This window comes from Limulus polyphemus, unplaced genomic scaffold (genome assembly GCF_000517525.1).
Source record: "Limulus polyphemus unplaced genomic scaffold, Limulus_polyphemus-2.1.2 Scaffold391, whole genome shotgun sequence".
Lineage (NCBI taxonomy): Eukaryota > Metazoa > Arthropoda > Merostomata > Xiphosura > Limulidae > Limulus > Limulus polyphemus.
In genome coordinates, this window is record NW_013666001.1 from 611,306 (window position 1) to 622,087 (window position 10,782).

Here is a 10,782-nt window from a genome sequence, read left to right on the forward strand (position 1 = left end):
CATAAAAATATCAACAATATCATCAATCGTGAAACGTTTTTCTTCTAAAACACTAATTATTTAGTTTACACACGAGACAAAAATATGACTGTGAATTCTGTTTGTTTACAAAGGAGATACTATACAGTACACGCAGGTGCCACGATCCCACGTGAGTAACACGAGAGATGTGCTTTTACCCTGACGATGCACACAGACCAATCACCACAGTATTCACGTTGTAATAAAATACTAAACTGAAGATCATTACGTGACGCTACCAAAACATCACGAAGCACCGTCACTAAGACAAGATTTAAGGTGTTTTCGTGAATGACTGACAGTGATTCCGTGTTTAAAACGAATCTAATGTGATGAACACAACACTTTGATTTTTTTAAGTTTCTGTGATGATATCTATACTCATCTAATACACTTACTCTGTCCACCATTTTTTACAAACGCAATGTAACATGATGTTAGTTTTAATTTGTTGTACGTACATTAATATAAACTTATAAAATACAGATCGTTCTGACAGTATTTTATTAGTTATAAAATATATATTTCATGAAACTTGGTTGGATCTACTTATATGAGCAAATGCACCCTTCATTATGTATACATATCAATAAAAATTATAGATTTTAAAAATATGATGAAACATGCCTTTTCGTGATAAGTTTTTGATTATCCATTTTTGGTTCGGTTTGTTGTACGTTTGTCAACATCACCGTTCATCTTATACAAAAACAATCATAAGTAAGAGGTGATCTTCTAATATGACTGTTACTGATTAGACTACTGTTGCTAGCCAATTACTAAGAAAGTGTCTAACACGATAGTGAAGTAAACATGGACTTGATTTGTTTTCTATTTTTGTTCGCCAAAACGCATTTCTTCAACGCTAATATTTTGCTTAAAATCGCATATGTACAACTTGACAAGATTATCAAATTGTACGTGATAGTTTATACAAAAAAATCTACCAGTAACTTCTGTGCATTTTAAGACTGATGCTTACTGGTATTGGTAATATTAACCTGAACATCACCTCATGGACTTTCGATTATTACTACTGAGACTAAATTCGAGGTAGAAAAACTCTGAAGTATACATGTTTAAAAACATCTGTATTTCACCAACCTAGCTACAACATATTACATGGAACTGAATACCACAAGAATCTGTAACAGTTTGGTAATAGTGAAAAAAAATCAACATCAGTGTGGTAAAAATAATTACAGAAAGCTTAGTACCAAAAACATCTGTTACGTTTTGGTTAAATTTAATAAAAGAAACTGAATATAAAGCATATTTCATAGTTTGATTTACAGTATAAATAAATAATTTAATCTGTTCCTATTTGACTGAATTTAGTAAATACAGTGAACATAATATTAAAGAGAAACTGTCACAGTCTGGGTATGGTACATACATGGAATTAAATAGAAATAAAATGTACCAACTGTGTCCTTGCTCATCCAAAATCACCTGCACACTGGCATGATGCCTTGTCTTCATTTCAAGCTTGAAAATTCAATTTAGGAATAAATGTAATTGGAGTTCGATTTAGCCACTGTATTAGCCAGATAATTCTTTTGGATTCAAAAATGGCCAGATGTCCAGAAAAATTGGATAGAGACAGATGAACATAAGAAATCAGCTTGTCATTTATCAATATCCAAGAGAACTGACATTAAACAATTCCAGAGCCTTCAAAAATAAACACGAGTCAATATAAATTATACTATTAGTGTACTGTTTAGCTATTAAATAATCCAGAGAAAGTGAGATTGAAAGCAACTCAGCAGTAAACACAAACTCTAAAGGGGGTCCTGTGAGCAACAACAGAGTTCCAGCAAACCACAACAGAGCCTATAAAATCAGTGGATCTGTAAAAATGGGAATGGAATGATGGTTCAAAAGGTGTTAATTATACAGAAGTCAGTCCTTTCAGTCATGAATGTTCAACTTTTTCAGGTATCTCACCAAAAGATTGTAGTGAGGGGCAGTAAGAAGACACGGTGGGATGGGTAGGTTATCAGTTACAGCAACATCATCCAATGTGAGACTTAACTCCATTAACTTTAGCTGGATATGAAAGCCAAAATTAGGAGTAGCAGACCATTTATTTCAAAAGAGCATAGCCTATTGGGATATGAAAGCACTGTAAATCATGAATGGATTTTTGTAGCACACTAGAAAAAAAACAACAAACGTCAGTAGTGAAATGAGACTTCATAGGACTTTGTGTAAAAATTTTAGCTTGGAAAGTGTGGTAAGCCCTTGATAATGTACAGGGTCCATCATATTCATTGCAGAGTTCTTGAGTTATATGTAGGTCAGAGACCCATAGTTGAGTTTAAATTGAATGAGAGTATGATAAATCTTCAACACAGAACACCTATCCACTTCCCAAAAATGGAAGATAGGTTGCAGAAGATTTTCAGTGCTCTCATACATTTGACTTTAAGTGAGAAATTAAAATCAGCTTATTGTCAAGTAGAAGTCTTAAGAATCCTGTTTCAGTCATCATGGGAACTTGCACACATTCCAGATGGAGTTTGGATCAGAGTACAATCCTTATTGATAGCAGAAATGTGTGCAACTTCTTTTAAATGACAAAAAATTCAAACCATTTGAAGCAGTCCATTCACATAATCTATTGAGCACAGTTTGAAGCTGCTGGTCAATGTACTTCATATTCAATGATCAGCAGAGAATCTGAAAGACATCAGTGGAGGAAGTTGCTCAGTGATGACATTGATCTTAATGTTAAAATGTGGAAAATTCAAGACATGAGGTGCTCAAAGTTCCTGCATAAAGGATTGAGATTGTATTGATTCAACATGGATATGGAATGATCTATCCACTGAAATGTTGCATAGAAAAATTTTAGTGTAATGAGCCTACTCATGATAAGAAAAATGAACTGAAGAAAGATGCTCCCTCAAGTGGTCATGGTGGATCACTATTTACAAAAACCACAGTTAGTCAGATCAATAGACCTGTAATTAGAAAGAATCTTATGATTTTCATGAGCTTAGTTCAATGTCATGAGTATGAAAAATTGTTTTCTCATCAAATCCAGTTAAACAGAACTAGAAGAAAATCAAGAGATGTAGGAGAGAAATGAAATATTATCTTGTAATGATGTAATTTAGCCTGAGAGCAAATTTTAGTTCCAATAGAGCAAGTAGTCAGAAAGAAAGTCTGGCTAAAAAGAAGGTGGAGTTCTTCTGGTCCAAGTACTGATAGTAAAAAAGGCAGGGGAACAGATGGAGATGCATGAATGATAAAGAAAACACTCTCCAATTGTTGGGTATATCCTGTAAGTCAGCTACTTCCTGACAACTTTGTTGCAAAATTGAGAGCAATATTTCCCATTCACCATTAGAATCTTGTCACAAATGACATTGGAACTGGTGATGGAAAAGACACTGGAAGTGAATGCAATCTGAAACTCTTTGTGGTTTTGATATTTGATCTGCCAGTCATAGCCAGAAGCCTTATTAAAGGCTGTGTGGTTGGTGAAAACAGAATATCTTCAGCAAATATCAAAGGCTTATACCTGAGCCTTCTGTGCCTTTTGAAAATCAAGTATCCATCTTGTGATTGTTGTTGTTGTTTATAATTAAGCACAAAGCTACACAAAGGGCTATCTCTGCTCTGCCCACCATGGGTATTAAAACCCGGTTTCTAGCATTGTAAGTCCGCAGACATACCGCTGTGCCACTGCCAGGCCCATCTTGTGGAAAGTTGTCGAGTTTCTAAGGATGGTAAGAACTAATTGGACAATATGAACAATTATTGTATCCACACAGTTGATAACAGATGGTTAATCAATAATTCTTTGTTGTTGAATTTTGCACAAACCTACCAGCACTATCTGTCCTTAATTTTGAAGTTATAGATTTGAGGGAAGGCAGCTAGTCAATACCACTCACTGCCAACTTGTGGGATTTGACCATCACCCTTACAACACACACTCACAACCCAAAAGTGCAGAGCATGATTTTTTCTGTTATTAATAATGGTATGCAAACCATGAAACCTCAAATTCACAGTCCAACATGTTAACCATTGGTTTGCACTAGACTCAGGTTAATGGTGCAAGATCAAACATTGAAAGAGTGATGAAGAATGACCAACTGTCTTTCTTCAGCTTCCACTGTGGTACAAAAGGTGGGTAGTAATAGCCAAAAACAATCTCTCTCTCATAATGATGACAAATATTATCATTGCTTTGTGGATCACTGTCCACCTCTCAAGAAGAAAAAAAAAAAAAGAAGAGAGGGTGAAAAAATAGTAACTTTCTGATTCAGGACATTGAAATATGTATATCTGTGTATTTAAGAAAGAAAGAAAGGTCGTGATTCTAGAGGAAAGACTCCATAAAATGACCTCTCCCATCAATATCTTACCGCCCCAGAATATATTTTGTCCATTTAAGTCTCCCCAGGTAATGAGAGGAGTCTATAACTGCTCAATAAGATCACCAAGGTCTGCCTGATAGATCTCATCTACTGGAAACAAGTAAAGAGAACATTGTGTGATGGTACAACCAATGGTGATACAGATGAAAATAGCACCAAGAATTATATGAGAGGCATATTCATAGAAGGAGTAGGCTGGTTAATCAGCAGTGCTACTTCACCATGCAGTATTAGAAGTTTTCAGAAATTTCACCTGTAATAAGGTGGTAAGAAGCAATCAATGTCTTAATGTCATCTTAATTAGAACAAAAACCTTAAGAGTTCCACTGTATCAGTATGATGGAGAAGATATAAGTAAGGGGCTCTTCTTTATTGGATGTATGACCATCTTTTTTCCATGGTAGGTTGATGATACTATGGGCCCTGTCCAGGATCAAAGAAGCAGGTTCCCTTTGGAACGATAAGATTTTAATGAGTAAGGGTGAAACTGAATAATGATCTTGCAATCAGAGAAATGGAACTGGTCATGATTGCTCACTGAAGCTAATGTCAGGTGGCAGAAATGGGATGATGTGGATTTATCCATTAGCTAGAGAGTCTTCACATGGTAGGAAAATGACTCTATTAGAGGGGAAGAAAGATCTGTCTGCACCCCCACTGTACCAGTGAAACAGAATGCAGCAGCAAAACTGTTTTTAAAAAGGTGTCCTCATCTTTCATGCCTTGGGGTAAATGATCAGAGTAATAGGAATGGGCCAATGAAGTTGACACAATATGGTTCTAACTGACATCCATTGCTATTACGGTTTTTATCACTGCAACAAGCACAGGATAAAGAATCATGACAAGATGCTTTTGTGTGTCCAAATCACTGATAGAGAAAAAATTGGAGGGTTCAGAAAACATAGCTGGATGTTACATTTCAAATAACCTGCCTTTACACTGGCAGGTGGGTGTGGAGATGTAAAATCCAAAATAAGCACCCTATTTAGCTCAGTAGTTCCATTTTACAAGTGAAGTTTTATTTAATGGCAGATAATCCTTGATTGGAGGGACCAGCAAGAATCTAAAATTTGAGAATGTAAAGAAAATCTCTCTTGACAAAAAAACCTCAAGATGAATTCAGAGTACTATGTGGGGTGATCTCAACGGGTATTACTCCAATGACCTTTGATCTCAAATAAGTTTGCTATTGTAATGTTTTGGTCAGGAGGCCCCCAGATCTTTGCTCTTTTATCCAGTTTGGAAAGCAGATATTGAAATACAGGAACTTCAGTAATGTAAGAACAGTCATCTGTTCATAATTATCTTATAGTTTATTTGTGCAGTTATTTTATGTTTTTATCCATAGGAAAAAAAAAGAAAGAAATATTTGGTTTCCATTGACCCCACTCACCATGAAGCCCTACAACATGTTGATTTGTTGAGGGCAGTGCAGCAATGCCAAAATATCATAAACAGTATATCCAAAAACCAGTATCAAACATAATGTCCAGAACATGTTTTGAGGGTATCCAATATTCACACTTGGTTGACCGTATCCACAATTGACCTACCGACTGACCCTGGGCCTCCTGTCTATAGGGAATCCATGACAAAATTACAATGACCCAGAAAACACTCAAATACCAGGATCATCTCTTCCCTCTCATAGGTCACCACCACTGCAAATACATAGGTAGATATTTGGATACCAAAATATTGTAGAGCCAGAACTTTCCCTGGGAGGTCTCTTCTCACCATGTACAGAAATACACATTAAGGGACTACTACAAAGAGCCTCTGATATACTAAATCAGATAAGTTGTTTATAGTTAGATTGCACAATAAAAGTGGAGCATACTCTATATATTTAACACATTTTATGCAAATGAGACTTAGATCTACTGTTGTTAAACAACTCATGAGATTATATTACAAATTAAATAACAAATCTGTTTACACATAAGTCATATGTAAAGTGTGACACATATATTGTTTAGATATACTGTTTACATGCAATTCATATGGCAAAGGGATATCCAGATATACTATTTACAAATGATTCTCGCCCTGCATAGGGAGATCTAGTTATACACCTTACAAATAATTCTCAATACAACATAGTGAGGTTGATATATTGTATACAAATAACAACCATATCACAAAAATTTCTGATACATTATTTATAGATAACTCATAGTGCATATATTAGTTACTGGTAACTCATACTACACAACAAGAATCAAATATATAGTTATACCTGTACAATTAGGCTCATATACAAATCTTATATATCATGTACATGTACATTTTGTCAATACTTGAAGATATTTGCATAACTCTTGTTCCTGATGTAGATTCTCTTCTAAAAAGTTAGTCTTTTTTTTTGTCATTTCTCAATTACTGTATCTGTTTATATTTGGCTGCCAATGATGCTATCTTACACTTCATTAAGTTACGTGGCATATGAATGGTTACATACAATGTATACATTATTAGAAACTGAAAATGTGAATGGTCTGGCAATAAAATACTATCAAATGGTTCAAAGTCAAAATATTTAAAATTATACATATAAAAAAAGAGTTAAGTCTCTAATCATAGATCTTTGTGTTGGCAGGGATTATCCGTTTGAAACTCAGTAGCAAACTGTAGTTAATGATAAGACTTATTATTATTACAATAGTGTTAAGCAACACCTTAAAAATAAATCAAGCAGCATACTTTTATAATTAATTTTGCATTCCAAATATTTGCTGAGAAAAAAATTCCATGTCAGTGTTGATTTTCACCTATTTCAAGAAACATTTTGTTGACTTTAACAGTATCTGAAAATTCTTAGTCATATGTTTTCTGCTCAAGACAAATATAAGACAGATTTTTGGTCTTGTTAGGTATATTTTATTATTAAACATTATTTCTATTTATCAAGTTTACTAATACACACACACATGTAATCCTCTTTTGGAATATTTATATATTCATAAACAAATGTAGTTATTTCAAATGGTGAATATAAACACTTGTACTTATATTTTGACTCACCAAACAAATAGTTTTGTAGAAACACATTATATAGGTTAAACTTTGTAATTAAACACAATATAAAAGCACAAGTACATTTCACAAATTCATGCTAACTAAAACCTGTTATTTCATTTATTTTTATACAGATGGTATGCATATAATATATTGGAATAAAAATAAATTTACATAGTTGTCTAGAAGCTAAAAACAGATTAGTTCCTACACTTCCATCCAATACATGTGAAAAGTAATTTGAATAAAGAAGTATTATACTTAATCACAGTTAAGAAAAGTTATATGTCCAAGTTCAATGATATGTCAAAACTACACAATATTTATACAGTTTGTTTTTTGTTAATCTAGAATACGAGTGTATAGACAAAAAGAAAAATGAATATTTGGACAGTTTGTTTTTATAAATTCACCATCAATTTAAAAATATAATGTTTTCTGTCTGTAGTTGACGATTTTTTCTTTTCAAACGTTGAACCTGTTTTATGAAGTAAAACCTTTCAGCATCATTTAACTATCATACTTCAAGAACATGGTATTCCATGTCACCCAAGTGTTGTTCTTTAAATTTACTGTATTTCACCTAACCCAACAAAATATTTAAGTACTATCACATTACCATTATTTTATTACATTCGATGAATATATTTTGAAATGCTTTAAGACTTGCTCTTATTATATATTTAACTCATATAATAAAGTTTCTATCTCTCCTCATACACTTTAAATGATGACATTAGTTAACATTTTCAAATGCATATCTGAGGCATTTAATATTAATAAATTGAAAATCAAGTGTTTACTGTTCTTTTACATTTCCTTTCAAGCTGTCAAATTGAACAGACATCTACTAAAATAACACCATGTAATCACTAGAAACTGCATTAGAAACTAATGATGAGCAACTGAAGAAATTATTATAACTTATATTTTGATATTTCATGAGGATAATATAAATTTTGTTATTGCTATGTAGCATCAAGTTATGATCAACCCTTCTTCAACTTTTCAAACTATTATTTGGTTAAAAATGAATAATACATAATGAAAACTATTTCACTAAAGTTATGTCACACTGTACATTTGTAGTTTTTAAAGTGTGAATTTTATTTGTTAAGGGTTTATTAAATATATGTTCAGTACGTAACATACTCTGGAAAAAACAACAAAAAGAAAATACTGTTATGAACACAAAATTAAACATAGAATCTAAATAAAATATATTTATTCTTGCATTTCACTCTGGTATGAAGAATAAGAAAGTTCTTCAAATATTTTCTGTGTGTTCACAACTATATACATATTTTTTACATAGTTAATACAGGTTCTGATCAGTTTATACTACCTATTAGTAAGAAAAAAGCTTACCACAGTGTCAGAAGAAATTAGATGAAAGAAAAGCAGTGTTTTCTTTCTTACTTGTACCATAGAGCTACTTCATATAACTCAGTTACAAAAGTTAACTCATGAATGCTCTAATAAACAGTAGTTAATATTCTGCATAATGTAGTATTTAAAAATGAAATCCATGGATAATAGATGAACTGGTTACTTGCACATCACATCACTGGTCCTAAGGGTTTGGAAAAATGAATTAATAGATGAGTAAAGTCACAATAAACATGGTATTTAAAACATGCATTAAATAGTAAATATTTAAATTATTCACTGCAGCCAAGACATTAGTTCCCAGGTAGGATAGTCAGTTATTAAAAAAGATGTAACATATCACATAGAGAGATTTATTTAATAGATTAGTGAAAAAGAAAATCAAATCATCTGAAGATTAACTTCAAATTCAATGGTACATATCCATCAATCTATTCAATTTTACACAGTACACATTTATTGATTTAGCATAATATAAAAGATAATCTTCACAACAAAAACCATGTTCCAATTTTTTCAGTCCTATATGTTAAAAGTTTAAATCAATACCAGGTTTGAACAGTGTAAAATACACAAGTTATTCTCTTTACTAATTATTGAATTTTTGTTTTTTTCCTAGAAGCCTAAGAAGGTGATATTTACATGTCAATTTTGACATCTTATAAAATCTCTTATTAGATTCAGTTATTCCTAAAGATGTTGAGCTTGGCATTAATTGAATAATAACTACAAATGGTCAGAATTTAAACAAGTAATGCATGTGCACAAGTCTCCACAATGGTCAAACCATCAAAGTACATTTTTTATGTTTAAAACACATTAATATAAACACCCATGAATAATAAATAATAACTTAGGAATAAAACATTTCATGATTCTAAGTATGTCAGTTTCCAATATTTATGGCTGCATAGTCATCACTTAACGTATATTTTTATTTTCCATGTAATTTATAAAATTCTGACATTCAGTTATTTTTAAAGTTCCAAAAATAAATATGAGAAGAGTGAAACAACAGATTTTTAATGTAATTAAATACGGCCTTTAACTTTGAAATTATTATTACTTTTTTTTGGAAATAGTAAAAACAACTTAAAAAATTTTACTAGCAAGGGGTTTTACACAGCTTACAAGTTGTTGTCCTCAAAACCAGACTAGCGCCTACATTGCTACAAGACAAAAAATCTCGAACGCAGAAAGTTTATCAAACAAAATAATGTGAAAGAAATAAGTAATCTAAAAATTGGGTAGTGTATCAACTTTTATAACTTATTACTATTACTTAGTAGTTAGTATCAGAGATAAGTTACTAATTGCATGAGCACACAAGGAATTTCATACAACACCTTTAGCTTTACGTGTCTTTGTTCTTAAACAAATCATTAAGGTAAAAAATATAATGATTAATTTATGTAAAAATGAAATAAAATTTTTATCATAATTAATTGACACATATAAAATCCCACGACGTTAACGTTTAAGTGCTGCGTTTAAATCACGAAGGTTTGGAAGATACGGATTCTCATTTCTGGCAGTGACATCTACCCATTATAATAGTTACAGCAAATAAAATATTAAATATTGTCAAAAATGCTCACGTACATTCTAGAGAAAATATCTCAAGCTTAATATATCAAAGCATAGAACTTTAATTTATTGTCAAACTGAATTTTAAAAAGCTTTTATAAATAGAGTTATTCGTTTTATTAACCTTATTTTGTAAGAAATTGAACACTGGTGATGTTCGATGAAGTAATATGGTTTGAGTAACGTGAAATTCGTTTGGATATTTACATCTTATTTCAATATTTTAATATATTTTTACGTTAGACTTGAAACTATAAAATATATGGTTTCAATTAACAGCTATGCATATATGTAGACAGACAGATATTTAGATACTGAGGGAAAACAAGACTCACTGCTGAAAATATTTAAGGAATAAACGGTGTTT

At 31.9% G+C, this 10,782-nt stretch overlaps 1 long non-coding RNA gene across 1 annotated transcript; it reads right to left on the reverse strand.

The window, feature by feature from the left end:
• Window positions 1-6,779: 6,779 nt before the first annotated feature.
• LOC111085440 lies at window positions 6,780-10,359 on the reverse strand. The gene is made up of 2 exons (XR_002610278.1): window positions 10,175-10,359; window positions 6,780-9,012 (listed from the first exon to the last, which is right to left on the reverse strand). It is a non-coding gene; the product is annotated as an uncharacterized LOC111085440 (long non-coding RNA).
• Between the last annotated feature and the right edge of the window lie 423 nt (window positions 10,360-10,782).